Source organism: Bombina bombina, chromosome 1 (assembly GCF_027579735.1).
Source record: "Bombina bombina isolate aBomBom1 chromosome 1, aBomBom1.pri, whole genome shotgun sequence".
Lineage (NCBI taxonomy): Eukaryota > Metazoa > Chordata > Amphibia > Anura > Bombinatoridae > Bombina > Bombina bombina.
The window spans coordinates 399,845,261-399,866,454 of NC_069499.1; the positions used below are offsets into that span (position 1 = coordinate 399,845,261).

The 21,194-nt window shown below is 40.5% G+C and overlaps 1 protein-coding gene across 1 annotated transcript in view; it reads left to right on the plus strand.

Moving 5' to 3' along the window:
- The window catches only part of FMNL2 (formin like 2), a 557,440-nt gene that overhangs the window by 362,027 nt on the left and 174,219 nt on the right, over positions 1 to 21,194 (plus strand). The window lies entirely within an intron of this gene.

The following is a 21,194-nucleotide window of genomic DNA, read 5'->3' on the forward strand; positions in this document are numbered from 1 at the left end:
CTTCGACAGAAAGTGGTGACGGGGCAGAGGAGGCCCCAGAGAAGGCTACACTAAAGGTACGGTTTGACAGGTAGGAAGAGAGCCACGATAGGGCTGTGTCACATATGTCGAAGGATTGGAGGGTTTGGAGCAAGAGAGGGTGGTCAACAGTGTCAAAGGCTGCGGACAGATCAAGGAGAATAAGCAGAGAGAAGTGGCCTTTTGATTTTGCTGTAAGTAGGTCGTTGGTAACCTTAACAATTGCTGTTTCTGTGGAGTGATGGGGACGAAATCCAGATTGCAATGGGTCAAGGAGGGAGTTTATTGTAAGGAAATGGGAAAGGCGTGCATAAGCTAGTTTTTCGAGAAGCTTTGATGCAAGAGGGAGGAGGGAAATAGGGTGGTAGTTGGATGGGGAGGTAGGATCAAGGGAAGGTTTTTTGAATTGTAACATTTGTTACAATGCAGTTGCAATATTATAAGTATAGCACATTTGTTACAGTGCAGTCGCAATATTATAAGTATAACACATTTGTTACAGTGCGGTTGCAATATTATAAGTATTACACATTTGTTACAGTGCGGTTGCAATATTATAAGTAGTACACATTTGTTACAGTGCAATATTATAAGTATTACACATTTGTTACAGTGCAATATTATAAGTATTACACATTTGTTACAGTACGGTTGCAATATTATAAGTATAACACATTTGTTACAGTGCAGTTACAATATTATAAGTATTGTACATTTGTTACAGTGCAGTTACAATATTATAAGTATTGTACATTTGTTACAGTGCGGTTGCAATATTATAAGTATTACACATTTGTTACAGTACGGTTGCAATATTATAAGTATTACACATTTGTTACAGTGCAGTTACAATATTATAAGTATTGTACATTTGTTACAGTGCAGTTACAATATTATAAGTATTGTACATTTGTTACAGTGCAGTTACAATATTATAAGTATTACACATTTGTTACAGTGCAGTTACAATATTATAAGTGTAACAGATTTGTTACAGTGCGGTTGCAATATTATAAGTATTACACATTTGTTACAGTGCGGTTGCAATAATATAAGTATAACACATTTGTTACAGTGCGGTTGCAATATTATAAGTATCTATTTGGATATCTCATCAATAGGATGAAAGATATTTGAACAGCCAATAGGATTTTAGTAGCTCTCATCCTATTGGCTGTTTTGAATAACCAATAAGATTTCAGGAGCTCTCATCTTATTTACTTATTTGAATTTGAAGAATCAAATCAGCCAATAGGAATGCAAGGTACGCCATTTTGAAATGGCTACCTTGCATTCAACTTCAGTGGAAGGGGTTTTGCTCTATGAAATGTCACCTATGAAATAAACAACAGTTTTTTGTTTGCTAAATCCAGTGAATGCGGTCAGTCTGTATGTCTCAAGCATACCTGATGCAACTAATCCAGGGCTTCATCGGTTGCACCAGGTGTGCTTGAGCTAGAACACATGAAATACCTGAAATGGTTAGGGGTTTGTTGAGTGTCAGGTTTGACTGCATGTTAGAAATATGGCTAAGGCAAAAGAGTGATCCAAAAAGTTAAGAGAAGAGATCATCGCCCTTCACAAATACGGAACAGGATACAAAATGATAGCTAAGGCACTGATTGTTCCTATAGACACACCTCTCGAAGCATAGTTCACAAGTTCAACGTTAAAGGAACAGTGGTTACACTACCTGGACGGGGCAGAAAAAGGAAGCTATCAATGGCTGCAACCAGATTTCTGAGAAGGCAAAGAAAAACCCTTGAGTGATTGCAAAGGACCTGCAGCAAGACATGGTGGCAACAGGTACTGAGGTTTCAGTTTGCACAGTAAGGCCCTGTCAGTGTTTTTTCCCCGCTTTGTTTGCCATGTGCTGCTGGCAGCCATTTTGCTTACCTTTTCTTGCTGAATCTGGTGCAGAGTGTGTGATGCTGCTCATTTCCTGCACGTGCTCTTATGGCCAGACTGTTGTACATCATCCGTGTGAGACAAGTTGCAGTCTCAGAATTGTGATGTCATCACTTATTATTTAAAGGGCCTCTGTTCAGTATGCTTTGCCCTTGAGTTGTACTAAACACAGAAGTTTTCCATTCCAGAACTCCAAGACATACACCACAACTGACCCAAAAACAGAAGAAAAGTAAGCTTCAATATGCTCAGAATCATATAAATAAGCAACAGAAGTTTTGTGATTCTGTTCTGTAGAGCGATAAAACAAAACTGTAACTTTTCGGCCCAATGGACCAGCGGTATGTCTGGAGGAAGAAGAATGAAGCATACGCTGAAAAGAACACTCTGCCTACAGTTAATCATGGTGGTGGCTTGGTGATGCTCTGGGGCTGCTTTGTATCCTCTGGCACTGGAAACCTGCAGAGTGTGGAAGGCAAGATGTATTCATTGAAGTATCAGGAAATCATAGAAGAAAACATCATGCCGTCTGTGAGGAAGCTGAAGCTTGGGCGTCATTGGACCTTCCAACAGGATAATGATCCCAAGCATACCTCAAATTCCACCAAGGCTTGGGTGCAGAAGAAGTCCTGGAAGATTCTACAGTGGCCATCACAGTCACCTGAAATGAAACACATAAAAAATCTCTGGTAGGATTTAAAGAAGGCGGTTGCAGCACACAAACCCAAGAATATTACTGAACTGAAGGCCATTGCTCTTGAGAAATAGGCTAAGATTCCTCAGGAACGGAGGCTGGTGTCTGGCTATGCATCTCGTTTGCAGCAGGTCATAACAGAAAAAGGGTGCTCTACTAAGTACTGAAGATGCTTAACATTAAGGGGTTGAATCATTTTGAGACTTCATAATTTACTAAAAGTTGCATTTTCAGGTGAATTTGGGGAAACCACTTAAAGCATTCATTGTGTTGAGCTATTTCAATTGCTTTTTTATTTCAATTGCTCAAGGGATCCTCAGGCAGTACTGATAGATGCTCTAGCAATACCCTGGTCGTTCAACCTGGCTTATGTGTTTCCACCATTTCCTCTCCTTCCTCGTTTGATTGCCAGAATCAAACAGGAGAGAGCTTCAGTGATTTTGATAGCACCTGCGTGGCCACGCAGGACTTGGTATGCAGACCTGGTGGACATGTCCAGGCCCGCCACTAGAAATTTTGGGGCCCCTGACTCAACCATTGATCAGGCCCCCCCCCCTCCTTTACTATGTGCAATTTTTGAGCAAGTGACTAAAATTTATATGCACTTTATTCTTAATTGTCTATTTAAACTTGGAAATGTTGTAAAGGTAGTAACATACACACACACACACACACACACACACAGACACACTCATACACTGAAACACACAAACACACTCACACATAAGGATTCACATATAGACACTCTAGCAGACACGCAAAGAAACACACTCAGACACAGAAACCCAAACAGACACTTAGCACTTGTTTACATTGACCTGACAAGTAATGAGGTAAACTACAGTTTTGTAAAAAAAGGAGATTTAGAAAAAAAAATATGGAGTTCTGATTATCTTTTTGTAAAGGAAGATGACAACTAAATTATGACAACAGCATGCAGTGGCTGAAAGGAAGGGCCCTGAACTGCCTAAACAATAATTTAAAGGTTAAATGGTGGAGTGGTTACTTCCGGAAAGGTCTTGTTAGTCTCAAAGTCTGTAGAAAGATGTGAATAATTAGTAGTAAGTTCAAAATGTCCTAAAAAGGAACAGACAATGGACAAACACACAAAAACTCAAACTTGCACATACACCCAAGGAAACACCGACAGACAGCCTCAGAAAACACACAAAGACATATACACACATACACACACAGAGACACCCACAGAAAACACACAAAGACATACACACACACACACACACACAGAGAGACAACCACATGAAAAACACAGAAAGACATACATACACACACCCTCACTGAGACATCCACAGAAAACACACAAAGACATACATACACCCTCACAGAGACACCCACAGAAAACACATACATACATACATACATACATACACACAGACACCCTCACAGAAACACCCATAGAAAAAGCTCAAAGACATATGCACACACCCTCACAGACATCCACAGAAAATGCACAAAGACATACACACGGTAACACCCACCCTCACAGAGAGACCCACAGATAAAAAATACATACACATAGAGACACAAACCAAAGCAAAAAGACATAAACACATACACCCACAGAAACACTCACAGGAGGAAACATTTATGCACCTTGCATCCCCTAAATCAACAGTGTGTGACATGCATGATAAAAAAAAATGCAGAAATTAAGAAATCACTTTTTAAAGAATCATATTTGTAAATGTGCAAACAAAAATAATTCTGTGAATTCAAAATTGTACATTAATGAGCTGGGTAGATGGCTAGATGAAGAAAAGTACCTTTAAAAGGTTGACATATGTTTGTTTGTTTTTTTCCCATTTTCCCCAACCAAGAGCACCACTTCAAATATAGTGTACAAATTTTCCCATCTGTCAGCTGTACTTATGGATTTTGAAAATGCTGTACTCTATATGGTCTTGGTGGGACCATAAGCTGTGGTACTCATACCATTAGATCTGGTTAAATGCAGGATTTAGGCTTGTTGGTATGTATTTCAAAACTAAGTCAGCTGTAGTGTAAATTGAACAGTTTTAAGTTAACCTGTCTCATTTCAAACACTGAGCAATCTTAGTCTGAGAGTATAAAATTTTATGCAGATGTAAAAATCTTAGATAAAATGCCTCCTTGCATCTGGAAAGTCCTTGCATAAAGGGGCAGTAAACTGGAATGTTATATATATATATATATATATATATTTATATATATATATATATATATATATATATAAAATGCATAGCTGCCAAAAGGGCATCTACCATTTGTGTATTGAGGAGGAAACATTTCTGCATGGTTTTAAATATAGAATTTCTACAGCATTGTCAAATAATCATAAATACACTGCTGCTAAAAAAAATGTGTTTTTATGGACCCCTAGCCCCACCATACAACTACTACCACACTGAAGTTACAATCCAAAATTTCACAAAGAAATAAAAACATTTGCTAAGTAAGTCCTACCTCCTCTTCAAATGAAAGTGATCTGCCGTCTGACTCAGGCACACACTGTACAAAGTGCCAAGTCTGTCTCACACTGAGCATAGTGGTTTAGTGCACACTAAGAAATCCTCTCAAATGCTAATACTTTACTCCTTGTAATAACATTTCCCATGCTCAATTAGCACTCTGCTATAGTACCCACTGGTGGCTGCCAAAATTAAAAGTCACCCCTGTCACCCCCTGATGGCAGCCCTGGACATGTCATCTCTTCCACCATGGACTCTTGATCTTATCCAAGCGGGGGTTCTCTGAGTCGGTCATAGATACCTTGATTCATGCTCGAAAGCCTGTCACCAGGAAAATGTATCATAATATATGGCGTAAATATCTTTATTGGTGCGAATCCAAAGGCTACTCATGGAGTAGGATCAGGATTCCTAGGATTTTGTCCTTTCTCCAAGAAGGATTGGAGAAGGGGCTATCAGCTAGTTCCTTAAAGGGACAGATATCTGCTTTATCAATTCTACTGCACAAACGTCTGGCAGATGTTCCAGACGTTCAGTCGTTCTGTCAGGCTTTGGTTAGAATCAAGCCTATGTTTAAACCTGTTGCTCCGCCATGGAGTTTGAATTTAGTTCTTAAGGTTCTTCAAGGGGTTCCGTTTGAACCTATGCATTCCATAGATATTAAGCTTCTATCTTGGAAAGTTCTGTTTTTAGTTGCTATCTCTTCGGCTCGAAGAGTTTCTGAGCTATCTGCATTGCAATGCCTTATCTTGTTTTCCATGTTGATAAGGTGGTTTTGCGTACCAAGCCTGGATTCCTTCTTAAGGTTGTTACTAATAAGAATATTAATCAAGAAATTGTTGTTCCTTCTCTGTGTCCTAATCCTTCCTCTAAGAAGGAGCGGCTATTGGACAACTTGGACATGGTTTGTGCTTTAAAGTTTTACTTGCAAGCGACCAAAGATTTCCGTCAAACATCTTCTTTGTTTGTTGTCTATTCTGGAAAATGTAGAGGTCAAAAAGCTACCTCTCTTGCCTTTTGGCTGAAAAGCATCATCCGTTTGGCATACGAGACTGCTGGACAGCAGCCTCCTGAAAGAATTACAGCTCACTCTACTAGAGCGGTGGCTTCCACATGGGCTTTTAAAAATGATGCTTCTGTTGAACAGATTTGTAAGGCTGCGACTTGGTCTTCGCTTCATACCTTTTCCAAATTTTACAAATTTGATACCTTTGCTTCTTTGGAGGCTATTTTTGGGAGAAAAGTTCTTCAAGCAGTGATGCCTTCTGTTTAACCATCTGTCTTGTCCCTCCCGTTCATCCGTGTCCTGTAGCTTTGGTATTGTATGCCACAAGTAAAGGATGAATCCGTTGACTCGTCTTACCTTTATAGAAGAAAAGTAAATTTATGCTTACCTGATAAATTAATTTCTTCTATGGTAAGACGAGTTCACGGCCCGCCCTGTCATTTTAAGACAGATTATATTTTTTTTATTTAAACTTCAGTCAACTCTGCACCTTGTAGTTTCTCCTTTTCCTTTCTGTACCTTCGGTCGAATGACTGGGGGGTGGAGCTAAGGGAGGAGCTATATAGACAGCTCTGGTGTGGTGCTCTTTGCCACTTCCTGTTAGCAGGAGGATAATATCCCATAAGTAAAGGATGAATCCGTGGACTCGTCTTACCATAGAAGAAATTAATTTATCAGGTAAGCATAAATTTACTTTTATTAGTAAAAAGTAGATTATTTGAAGAACAGGAATGTAAAATATGCATGATCACGGTTGGGTTAGTTTAGGACTAAGGTGGTTGGGTTAGCGCACATGAAGAATTGCTATCTTGAATGTGCGTTATTGAAATATTAGATATAAAAAATATAATAAAAATTATTTAAAATTATTATACATGCTTTAAAATATTCTAAATAATCCATTATGTCTATATACAGGTATAGTTATACATATATATATATATATATATATATATACGTATTTACAATAAAAAGAACATTATTCTGTATATGAAGAACATTGGAATGTATTATATTTGGAGTAGAGAACTGGCACTAGATAAAGTACGCTAGTGGAATAAAGGAAAAATATTTCCGGTGCTAACCCCACAATTAAATTAATCAAAAGGAGAGAGAGGATAAAAGAAATCCTCAAGATTGGGGTATGTTAGCACTCATTCCTACTAATTAGTAAAGTTTAAAAAGTTTAATTTTTATTAGTTAGAAGTTTAAAAAGACCCATATATAATGTGATTAATTATATGAGTAAGGAAGGCCTTATATATCGAAAAATACCTATACAACTTATATACTAAGGTCACCTTGCCCCCCTGTTTCCTGGCCGATAACTGCTCCCTCGGCTTCAGGTGACAGGGACAAGAGACCATGAACTAAAAGTTAAAACCAAAAATAGTGCCCCAAGGTGCTTCTATTTAAACAACAAACGCGTTTCGGCTGTTAGTGGCAGCCTTTTTCAATGTAGCATAGACAAGCCGAGGCCCTGGTGCCACCCCTTCTTATAGTCCTAAGCAACCGATGAATTGACCTATCACGCACAAGGGGCGAGATACGCCCCGTTAAACACCAATGACTGACGCCTAAGAAAAGGCTTGTATTCTATAAGGTATCCGATTGGTTATGGCTCTGGTATGAATATCCTATGGTTATTATAATACTAACATCGTTACGCTAATAGTTTAACCCATTTATTTACGATTGCACATCCAATATAATAGTCTTATAGTCAATAGCCTACATAAACATGTCAGACATTCTCCTTCTGGCGTCTATTTGAATGAGCAGAGATTTGAATATGTTGTTATTTATTACACATTAATGGTGTTTCGTGCCTGTACCATTAGTTAGCCAATGGATGCGCTTCTCTCATTCATTCATATTCTCTACGCAGTTCTATTGGTCTATTGGTAATAGAGGACACAACACGATTTTAGGGTTATGATTGTGTAGAAATTTTCGTTCATAATCATATATATAACATATCAACCTCAGCTCATATTTAACCTAAAACTTGGAGGTATATTTCCCACAAATTACAATGTAGTGCAAGTGAGAAAGGTCCCTGTATAAATAAACATGTTATGTTGTTAAATTGGCATCAGCAGTATTGAGCTAGTGTTTGGTGCTGTAGTCATGGTGATGAAGGACGCTATGGGAACACCTTGGGGCAGTACCACAAAATTAGTATGAAAATACATATAAAATAGTTTGTCCTTAAGTTGAGTATTACCCTAAAGCTAACATAACCATGGATTGGTCACATGAATGTATAAATTATACAAAAATACGGTTGGCTGGGGGTACTATGGGCGGCACAAAGATTATATTTTAATCTATACTCTAAATGTAATATGAATACAAAATGATAAAGGATTTATCCGTGAATTCGCATATAGATACAAATTCACGCATCATCCAATTAATGTTGTTTCCTGGCACTAGAGTTCAGTTGTCCTAGGGATAACATTACTGCTCTATATCGTCATATTCATTAGTAGTAAGGGATTAAAATAATTCAGATCCAATTAGATTTTATATGACATACAGGAGTCCATCCATACTTAGGTTGTTATTATAGGAATACCCAATAATTGTTTGCTTCATTCATACCATGTGGGGTAACTGAATTTAACCTAAAGATCCAACCTGTTTCTTTTCTTAGTAACACATTTTCTGTATCACCTCCTCTAATGCCTGGTTTAACCCTTTCAAGGCCCCAGCATCTAAAAGAGTTGGGTTTGCCAGAATGTTTAAGCAAAAAATGTTTGGCCACACTAGTTATCTGTTTGCCATCAAGTTGATCTTTTTCTGCATTGCGTATATTGCACAGATGTTCTGTGATTCGTGTTCGTAATTTGCGGGTAGTCATCCCAGTGTAAATTAGGTTACACGAACAGGAAAGGCAATAAATTACGTTATCACTCTGGCAATTTATGTGAGTCTTTATTTTCCATTTTCCATCAGTAATGCAGTCTTTTCTGATCATATATTGGCAAATTTTACAGTGACCACATGGGGTGGATCCTTGGTGTATTGGTTTCTTATTCCTATTTCTGTCAAAATGACTCATGGTAAGATTGTCCATAAGGTTTCTACCTCTTCTAAAAGTTAGAGATGGTCTGTCTGGTATTAGTTTTTTTAGACTCTCATCACTTTGTAGTATGTGCCAGTGTTTATGGACAATGGAACTGACTTGATTACTCTGTGTATTGTATGTCGATATGAATCTAATAACATTGGATTCTGAGTCACATTTAATGTTAGGTTTTAAGAGTTCTTGTCTATTTTTTTTTAGAGCTTTATTATATGCTCTGGCAAGTGATCTCCTAGAGTAGCCCCTTTTGAGTAATCTGTTCTTCAAATCTTGTGCTGACTCCTTGAAAGCAGAAATATCTGTGCAATTTCTCCTTAGTCTTAAATATTCTCCATAAGGGAGACTCTTTAAGGAGAAATTGCACAGATATTTCTGCTTTCAAGGAGTCAGCACAAGATTTGAAGAACAGATTACTCAAAAGGGGCTACTTGATGGCAAACAGATAACTAGTGTGGCCAAACATTTTTTGCTTAAACATTCTGGCAAACCCAACTCTTTTAGATGCTGGGGCCTTGAAAGGGTTAAACCAGGCATTAGAGGAGGTGATACAGAAAATGTGTTACTAAGAAAAGAAACAGGTTGGATCTTTTAGGTTAAATTCAGTTACCCCACATGGTATGAATGAAGCAAACAATTATTGGGTATTCCTATAATAACAACCTAAGTATGGATGGACTCCTGTATGTCATATAAAATCTAATTGGATCTGAATTATTTTAATCCCTTACTACTAATGAATATGACGATATAGAGCAGTAATGTTATCCCTAGGACAACTGAACTCTAGTGCCAGGAAACAACATTAATTGGATGATGCGTGAATTTGTATCTATATGCGAATTCACGGATAAATCCTTTATCATTTTGTATTCATATTACATTTAGAGTATAGATTAAAATATAATCTTTGTGCCGCCCATAGTACCGCCAGCCAACCGTATTTTTGTATAATTTATACATTCATGTGACCAATCCATGGCTATGTTAGCTTTAGGGTAATACTCAACTTAAGGACAAACCATTTTATATGTATTTTCATACTAATTTTGTGGTACTGCCCCAAGGTGTTCCCATAGCGTCCTTCATCACCATGACTACAGCACCAAACACTAGCTCAATACTGCTGATGCCAATTTAACAACATAACATGTTTATTTATACAGGGACCTTTCTCACTTGCAATACATTGTAATTTGTGGGAAATATACCTCCAAGTTTTAGGTTAAATATAAGCTGAGGTTGATATGTTATATGATTACGAACGAAAATTTCTACACAATCATAACCCTAAAATCGTGTTGTGTCCTCTATTACCAATAGACCAATAGAACTGCGTAGAGAATATGAATGAATGAGAGAAGCGCATCCATTGGCTAACTAATGGTACAGGCACGAAACACCATTAATGTGTAATAAATAACAACATATTCAAATCTCTGCTCATTCAAATAGACGCCAGAAGGAGAATGTCTGACATGTTTATGTAGGCTATTGACTATAAGACTATTATATTGGATGTGCAATCGTAAATAAATGGGTTAAACTATTAGCGTAACGATATTAGTATTATAATAACCATAGGATATTCATACCAGAGCCATAACCAATCGGATACCTTATAGAATACAAGCCTTTTCTTAGGCGTCAGTCATTGGTGTTTAACGGGGCGTATCTCGCCCCTTGTGCGTGATAGGTCAATTCATCGGTTGCTTAGGACTATAAGAAGGGGTGGCACCCGGGCCTCGGCTTGTCTATGCTACATTGAAAAAGGCTGCCACTAACAGCCGAAACGTGTTTGTTGTTTAAATAGAAGCACCTTGGTGCACTATTTTTGGTTTTAACTTTTAGTTCATGGTCTCTTGTCCCTGTCACCTGAAGCCGAGGGAGCAGTTATCGGCCAGGAAACAGGGGGGCAAGGTGACCTTAGTATATAAGTTGTATAGGTATTTTTCGATATATAAGGCCTTCCTTACTCATATAATTAATCACATTATATATGGGTCTTTTTAAACTTCTAACTAATAAAAATTAAACTTTTTAAACTTTACTAATTAGTAGGAATGAGTGCTAACATACCCCAATCTTGAGGATTTCTTTTATCCTCTCTCTCCTTTTGAACATTGGAATGTGACATTTTTATTACTCCTGCTGGGTTAGAGCGTGAGTATAGGTGTTATTTTTTTGTTGTTGTTTGTTTTTTGCGCTCTCCATTGACTTCCGTGGGGAAAAGAAGTTAGCTCAGTCATGATAAATTGTTAGCGTATGTCGGGTTTTGCTTGCGTGCAAACTTTTTACTTTCAAGTTAATAAAATATATAACGTAATATTAGCGCAAACCATTATTTCTCCAACATAGGTGTGTCCGGTCCACGGCGTCATCCTTACTTGTGGGATATTCTCTTCCCCAACAGGAAATGGCAAAGAGCCCAGCAAAGCTGGTCACATGATCCCTCCTAGGCTCCGCCTACCCCAGTCATTCTCTTTGCCGTTGTACAGGCAACATCTCCACGGAGATGGCTTAGAGTTTTTTAGTGTTTAACTGTAGTTTTTATTATTCAATCAAGAGTTTGTTATTTTAAAATAGTGCTGGTATGTACTATTTACTCAGAAACAGAAAAGAGATGAAGATTTCTGTTTGTATGAGGAAAATGATTTTAGCAACCGTCACTAAAATCCATGGCTGTTCCACACAGGACTGTTGAGAGCAATTAACTTCAGTTGGGGGAACAGTGAGCAGTCTCTTGCTGCTTGAGGTATGACACATTCTAACAAGACGATGTAATGCTGGAAGCTGTCATTTTCCCTATGGGATCCGGTAAGCCATGTTTATTAAGATCGTAAATAAGGGCTTCACAAGGGCTTATTAAGACTGTAGACTTTTTCTGGGCTAAATCGATTCATTATTAACACATATTTAGCCTTGAGGAATCATTTTATCTGGGTATTTTGATATAATAATATCGGCAGGCACTGTTTTAGACACCTTATTCTTTAGGGGCTTTCCCAAATCATAGGCAGAGCCTCATTTTCGCGCCGGTGTTGCGCACTTGTTTTTGAGAGGCATGACATGCAGTCGCATGTGAGAGGAGCTCTGATACTTAGAAAAGACTTTCTGAAGGCGTCATTTGGTATCGTATTCCCCTTTGGGCTTGGTTGGGTCTCAGCAAAGCAGATACCAGGGACTGTAAAGGGTTAAAGCTTCCAAATTTGGTGTGCAATACTTTTAAGGCTTTAAGACACTGTGGTGAAAATTTGGTGAATTTTGAACAATTCCTTCATGTTTTTTCGCAATTGCAGTAATAAAGTGTGTTCAGTTTAAAATTTAAAGTGACAGTAACGGTTTTATTTTAAAACGTTTTTTGTACTTTGTTATCAAGTTTATGCCTGTTTAACATGTCTGAACTACCAGATAGACTGTGTTCTGAATGTGGGGAAGCCAGAATTCCTATTCATTTAAATAAATGTGATTTATGTGACAATGACAATGATGCCCAAGATGATTCCTCAAGTGAGGGGAGTAAGCATGGTACTGCATCATTCCCTCCTTCGTCTACACGAGTCTTGCCCACTCAGGAGGCCCCTAGTACATCTAGCGCGCCAATACTCCTTACTATGCAACAATTAACGGCTGTAATGGATAATTCTGTCAAAAACATTTTAGCCAAAATGAACACTTATCAGCGTAAGCGTGACTGCTCTGTTTTAGATACTGAAGAGCATGACGACGCTGATAATAATGGTTCTGAAGGGCCCCTAACCCAGTCTGATGGGGCCAGGGAGGTTTTGTCTGAGGGAGAAATTACTGATTCAGGGAACATTTCTCAACAAGCTGAACCTGATGTGATTACGTTTAAATTTAAGTTGGAACATCTCCGCATTCTGCTCAAGGAGGTATTATCCACTCTGGATGATTGTGACAAGTTGGTCATCCCAGAGAAACTATGTAAAATGGACAAGTTCCTAGAGGTCCCGGGGCTCCCAGAAGCTTTTCCTATACCCAAGCGGGTGGCGGACATTGTTAATAAAGAATGGGAAAGGCCCGGTATTCCTTTCGTCCCTCCCCCCATATTTAAAAAATTGTTTCCTATGGTCGACCCCAGAAAGGACTTATGGCAGACAGTCCCCAAGGTCGAGGGAGCGGTTTCCACTTTAAACAAACGCACCACTATACCCATAGAGGATAGTTGTGCTTTCAAAGATCCTATGGATAAAAAATTAGAAGATTTACTTAAAAAGATGTTTGTTCAGCAGGGTTACCTTCTACAACCAATTTCATGCATTGTCCCTGTAGCTACAGCCGCATGTTTCTGGTTCGATGAGCTGATAAAGGCGGTCGATAGTGATTCTCCTCCTTATGAGGAGATTATGGACAGAATCAATGCTCTCAAATTGGCTAATTCTTTCACCCTAGACGCCACTTTGCAATTGGCTAGGTTAGCGGCTAAGAATTCAGGGTTTGCTATTGTGGCGCGCAGAGCGCTTTGGTTGAAATCTTGGTCAGCTGATGCGTCTTCCAAGAACAAGCTACTTAACATTCCTTTCAAGGGGAAAACGCTGTTTGGCCCTGACTTGAAAGAGATTATCTCTGATATCACTGGGGGTAAGGGCCACGCCCTTCCTCAGGATCGGCCTTTCAAGGCAAAAAATAAACCTAATTTTCGTCCCTTTCGTAGAAACGGACCAGCCCAAAGTGCTACGTCCTCTAAGCAAGAGGGTAATACTTCTCAAGCCAAGCCAGCTTGGAGACCAATGCAAGGCTGGAACAAGGGAAAGCAGGCCAAGAAACCTGCCACTGCTACCAAGACAGCATGAAATGTTGGCCCCCGATCCGGGACCGGATCTGGTGGGGGGCAGACTCTCTCTCTTCGCTCAGGCTTGGGCAAGAGATGTTCTGGATCCTTGGGCGCTAGAAATAGTCTCCCAAGGTTATCTTCTGGAATTCAAGGGGCTTCCCCCAAGGGGGAGGTTCCACAGGTCTCAGTTGTCTTCAGACCACATAAAAAGACAGGCATTCTTACATTGTGTAGAAGACCTGTTAAAAATGGGAGTGATTCATCCTGTTCCATTAAGAGAACAAGGGATGGGGTTCTACTCCAATCTGTTCATAGTTCCCAAAAAAGAGGGATCGTTCAGACCAATCTTAGATCTCAAGATCTTAAACAAGTTTCTCAAGGTTCCATCGTTCAAGATGGAAACCATTCGAACTATTCTTCCTTCCATCCAGGAAGGTCAATTCATGGCCACAGTGGATTTAAAGGATGCGTATCTACATATTCCTATCCACAAGGAACATCATCGGTTCCTAAGGTTCGCATTCCTGGACAAGCATTACCAGTTCGTGGCGCTTCCTTTCGGATTAGCCACTGCTCCAAGGATTTTCACAAAGGTACTAGGGTCCCTTCTAGCTGTGCTAAGACCAAGGGGCATTGCTGTAGTACCTTACTTGGACGACATTCTGATTCAAGCGTCGTCCCTTCCTCAAGCAAAGGCTCACACGGACATTGTCCTGGCCTTTCTCAGATCTCACGGATGGAAAGTGAACGTGGAAAAGAGTTCTCTATCTCCGTCAACAAGGGTTCCCTTCTTGGGAACAATAATAGACTCCTTAGAAATGAGGATTTTTCTGACAGAGGCCAGAAAAACAAAACTTCTAGACTCTTGTCGGATACTTCATTCCGTTCCTCTTCCTTCCATAGCGCAGTGCATGGAAGTGATCGGTTTGATGGTAGCGGCAATGGACATAGTTCCTTTTGCGCGCATTCATCTAAGACCATTACAACTGTGCATGCTCAGTCAGTGGAATGGGGACTATACAGACTTGTCTCCGAAGATACAAGTAAATCAGAGGACCAGAGACTCACTCCGTTGGTGGCTGTCCCTGGACAACCTGTCACAAGGGATGACATTCCGCAGACCAGAGTGGGTCATTGTCACGACCGACGCCAGTCTGATGGGCTGGGGCGCGGTCTGGGGATCCCTGAAAGCTCAGGGTCTTTGGTCTCGGGAAGAATCTCTTCTACCGATAAATATTCTGGAACTGAGAGCGATATTCAATGCTCTCAAGGCTTGGCCTCAGCTAGCGAGGGCCAAGTTCATACGGTTTCAATCAGACAACATGACAACTGTTGCGTACATCAACCATCAGGGGGGAACAAGGAGTTCCCTGGCGATGGAAGAAGTGACCAAAATCATTCTATGGGCGGAGTCTCACTCCTGCCACCTGTCTGCTATCCACATCCCAGGAGTGGAAAATTGGGAAGCGGATTTTCTGAGTCGTCAGACTTTGCATCCGGGGGAGTGGGAACTCCATCCGGAAATCTTTGCCCAAGTCACTCAGCTGTGGGGCATTCCAGACATGGATCTGATGGCCTCTCGTCAGAACTTCAAAGTTCCTTGCTACGGGTCCAGATCCAGGGATCCCAAGGCGGCTCTAGTGGATGCACTAGTAGCACCTTGGACCTTCAAACTAGCTTATGTGTTCCCGCCGTTTCCTCTCATCCCCAGGCTGGTAGCCAGGATCAACCAGGAGAGGGCGTCGGTGATCTTGATAGCTCCTGCGTGGCCACGCAGGACTTGGTATGCAGATCTGGTGAATATGTCATCGGCTCCACCTTGGAAGCTACCTTTGAGACGAGACCTTCTTGTTCAGGGTCCGTTCGAACATCCGAATCTGGTTTCACTCCAGCTGACTGCTTGGAGATTGAACGCTTGATCTTATCAAAGCGAGGGTTCTCAGATTCTGTTATCGATACTCTTATTCAGGCCAGAAAGCCTGTAACTAGAAAGATTTACCACAAAATTTGGAAAAAATATATCTGTTGGTGTGAATCTAAAGGATTCCCTTGGGACAAGGTTAAGATTCCTAAGATTCTATCCTTCCTTCAAGAAGGATTGGAAAAAGGATTATCTGCAAGTTCCCTGAAGGGACAGATTTCTGCCTTGTCTGTGTTACTTCACAAAAAGCTGGCAGCTGTGCCAGATGTTCAAGCCTTTGTTCAGGCTCTGGTTAGAATTAAGCCTGTTTACAAACCTTTGACTCCTCCTTGGAGTCTCAACTTAGTTCTTTCAGTTCTTCAGGGGGTTCCGTTTGAACCCTTACATTCCGTTGATATTAAGTTATTATCTTGGAAAGTTTTGTTTTTAGTTGCAATTTCTTCTGCTAGAAGAGTTTCGGAATTATCTGCTCTGCAGTGTTCTCCTCCTTATCTGGTGTTCCATGCAGATAAGGTGGTTTTACGTACTAAACCTGGTTTTCTTCCAAAAGTTGTTTCTAACAAAAACATTAACCAGGAGATTATCGTACCTTCTCTGTGTCCGAAACCAGTTTCAAAGAAGGAACGTTTGTTGCACAATTTGGATGTTGTTCGCGCTCTAAAATTCTATTTAGATGCTACAAAGGATTTTAGACAAACATCTTCCTTGTTTGTTGTTTATTCAGGTAAAAGGAGAGGTCAAAAAGCAACTTCTACCTCTCTCTCTTTTTGGATTAAAAGCATCATCAGATTGGCTTACGAGACTGCCGGACGGCAGCCTCCCGAAAGAATCACAGCTCATTCCACTAGGGCTGTGGCTTCCACATGGGCCTTCAAGAACGAGGCTTCTGTTGATCAGATATGTAGGGCAGCGACTTGGTCTTCACTGCACACTTTTACCAAATTTTACAAGTTTGATACTTTTGCTTCTTCTGAGGCTATTTTTGGGAGAAAGGTTTTGCAAGCCGTGGTGCCTTCCATTTAGGTGACCTGATTTGCTCCCTCCCTTCATCCGTGTCCTAAAGCTTTGGTATTGGTTCCCACAAGTAAGGATGACGCCGTGGACCGGACACACCTATGTTGGAGAAAACAGAATTTATGTTTACCTGATAAATTACTTTCTCCAACGGTGTGTCCGGTCCACGGCCCGCCCTGGTTTTTTAATCAGGTCTGATAATTTATTTTCTTTAACTACAGTCACCACGGTATCATATGGTTTCTCCTATGCAAATATTCCTCCTTAACGTCGGTCGAATGACTGTGGTAGGCGGAGCCTAGGAGGGATCATGTGACCAGCTTTGCTGGGCTCTTTGCCATTTCCTGTTGGGGAAGAGAATATCCCACAAGTAAGGATGACGCCGTGGACCGGACACACCGTTGGAGAAAGTAATTTATCAGGTAAACATAAATTCTGTTTTTTCAATAACCAAACTTCACCCACCGTTTGCCTTATTTGGAGGAGTTGATATGGCCTTTAGTACCCAGACAACAAGGCTAGCCCGGATCATAACGTTAGTATACAGTGCTCTGTATTGCAGTTGTTATCTGATAAAGCCAGAGACATATATGTAGCAGGGTTAGCCTTGAGAATTCAGCGGGTGCAATCCAAGTTCTGAGAATTAGAAGTTGCTCAGAGGTAATCATGCAGGGCAGTGCCGATGCATAAAGCTAGTTTAATACAATTATTTCCCCACGTTTATAGATTTCTATTTGGTCCAGCACTAAAATGATTGATCTCAGATAAGACAGATGCACTAAGGCTCTAACACAACTCTTCACGTAGGGGATGTTTCATTTATTTCTTTGCTATACAGTGTCTATGTTAGACATACACATACACATACATGCCCTTCCCATTTGCTCATTAAACAGTTTTTATATTGAGTGTCACATTTATTAAACCTTGATTCACCCTTCTTGCATTTATTTCTGTAGCATTTTAAATGCACAATAGCAGGTGGTTATAGTTATTAACACCATACTTTCACAAGAGGTCATTCAGATTATGAGCTAGATCAAACCTTGTAATATGAATGTAATGAGCAAACTACTACTGCATTGCACTTTTCATATGAAGTATAGGGTGTGCTTCAATGCTAAACAATTTATTCAACAACAATATTACTGATTGTGCAATTTTATTGCATTAATCACAATCAGTATTTCTCTATAGTTAGCTAAGGTTACAATGACATGCTGGGTTTATATATGTGCACTATTCAGTAGAATTATTTTGGGAATACACTACAGAAATGCTTATTCTGTTTTGCTCAGAACCACAGACAGAATGTAGCTAACCACTAAGAGGAATAGCTGTTTCTTAGGCAAGCTGGCATGACTGTTTATTCAGGGTCAGGCTTCCAAGCCCACCACAAATATTTGAAATCCAACTGGAAAAAAGTTTCAGCTTTTCATTTTACCTAAAATGGATGAACTGTCAGAATAGCTAAACCCATTTTAAAATGTTGTTTTCTGCACCAAAATGCACTTGTTAAAGGGACAACAACCTATAGTTTTTCCCCCCACTCATGGTAAAGGGACACCAATCTATAGCATTTGCTCATTTAAAATGTAAGCACTACACAACTGAATTAGTGATCTCTAGTTTGCATGCATGTTATTCTGTAGCAGATCTGAAATAGCTCTATAATTTTATAATCTTAAATGGTTATTTTAATGGAAAAATGTACATGAACTTCAGGTTCCACTGCTGTTCTCTGCTGTCTTGTAATTTCTTTGTAGTATTTGGCCAGCAACAAAAGATGCTTGTTAAAGGAACATGGAAGTCAATAGTATACTGTGGCGGTACGGCCTCCGCATACTATTGCAAAAGACTTTGCAATGTACAGTGCATTAAAAAAAAGGTTTCTTCTGCCTGTAGGTTTTTTTTTTACATTTTATCAGTTCCATATGTACAGGAGCTGATTGGTGAGTATGCAGTGCATAACATTTAAGTGCACAAATATGAACCACAGCAGTGGACATGGTGCTGATCTCAGAGTTAAAATAAAGCTAAAACAGCCTTCTTCAGCTGCTGCACATTAGTAAGCAGGCATTTTACAGCCCCAGTATACTACAGATATAATAAATGTGATGGAAGTCATATTAAATTGCTTTTGTATTGTTACTAATATTGTTGTTGTTGTTGTTGTTGTTGTTGTTGTTATTATTATTAGAAGAAGGCACTATTAGTTTATATTAGTTTATATATAGAGAGACCTGGCTCTGTGAAGCCTTGGCTCTGAGATTCAAAGTGGCTCTGAATTATATAAGTGGCCGAGTTAAGAACTGGAGTTATGAAACTGGAAGGGAAACTGCAAACCCCACCAACAGGTAATCCTTACTAACTAGACACCTGCACAATGCTCTCTATGTCCTTTCTGCTCTTTCTGTCTGCCATCTTCCTAAAACTCACTGCATGCCCGTATAACATCAATAATCCCCACACTATCCTTATCTCTCCCTCCCTCCTCTCATCCCCTATGCTGTCCTCTCATGAACTACTCTGTTTCCTTAGCAATACTTCCCATCTAACTCTCCTGTGTATAGTCATACCTGCTCCTACAAGTCTCACTCTCACCTTCTGTCACTCTCACTGCTACTACTGTTTGCTGCTGGTCACATCTCTCCAAATCCTGGCCCTGCAGCAATCACCACACTCTCTCGCTCAGTCCCCCACAATACAAACGCAAGGTCACGCGATCCCAACAATCTCATCTCCATTAACCCACAGTGCTTATCCCCTCTCTTTTCTTGTGCCCTCTGGAATGCACGCTCTGTCTGTAACAAACTTACAACTGTTCACGACCTGTTTGTTTCTAACGCTTTCAATCTTCTAGCAATTATTGAAACCTGGCTTTCTTCCTCTGACACTGCTTCCATTGCTGCTCTAAAGCACAGCGGTCTCCACTTTAGCCACACACCTAGGCCAGGTGAGAGACATGGTGGCGGAGTTGGACCTTACTGTCCCCCTCCTGCTCCTTTCAGCACCTCCATCCTCATCCATCTCTCTCCTTCTCCTCCTTTGAAGTCCACTGCATCTGCATTTTCTCCCCCCTCTCCCTCAAGGTGGCAGTTATCTATCGCCCCCCTGGACCAACCTCCCAATTCCTCGACAACTTTGCTGCCTGGCTTTCTCATTTTCTCTCTACAAATACACCTGCTCTAATCCTAGGGGACTTCAACATCCCCATTGATAACCCATCTACCCCTGCTGCCTCTAAACTTCTCTCACTCACAAACTCCTTTAGTCTCACAATCCACACTATTCCCTACTCATTGTGATGGACACTCTCTTGATCTGGTATTCTCCTACCTCTGCTCCCCTTCTGATGTCACCTGTCGCCCATTTCCCATCTTAGACCACCATCTGCTCACCTATAATCTCAATGTACAGGCTAAACCTATTTCTACCCCCCACCTCCGCACCTGTAGAAATCTGCACACTGTGAATCCTCTCCAACTTTCTAACCGTATTCAAAAACGCCTTCCCCACACTTCCACGGTATCCTGCCCTGACCTTGCTACAAGCCACTATAACAATACTCTCTCCTCTGCACTCGACACCCTTGCTCACAAATACGCAAAACCCCACATCCTCAGCTCCAGCCCTGGCACTCTCAGCAAACACGCTATCTACAAAAATGCTCCCATGCTGCTGAACGTGCCAGGAGGAAATCCCGCTCTGAACCCGATTTCCTACACTATAAGTTCACTCTTTATTCTTACTCCTCTGCCCTTCACTTAGCCAAGCCAAACTACTTCTCTTCTCTCATATCTTCTCACTCCTCAAACCCTAAATGTCTCTTCTCCACTTTCAACACTCTCCTCTATCCACCTGCACCACCCCCTTCATGTGACTTTAGTGCTCAAGACTTGGCAGACTACTTTTTCAACAAAACACTTACCATCAGAAGTAACATCCCACCACAAGACTGCAACCTTTCATCTCTGCCCCCGGTCACCCCCTCCAACACTCTTGGTACCTTCCCCCCAACCACTGAGAATGAAGTGAGTTCCCTAATATCTTCCTCACACCTCACTACCTGCCCCCTTGACCCTATCCCTTCACATCTAATACCTTCTCTGTCCTCTACCCACACCCCAGTTCCCATATTCAACCGATCCCTTACTACTGGTTCATTTCCATCATCCTTCAAACATGCAAAGGTCACCCCAACCTCAAAAAATCCTCCCTTGACCCCAATTCTCCTGCAAACTACCGCCCCATATCACTACTTCCGCTAGCTTCTAAAGTC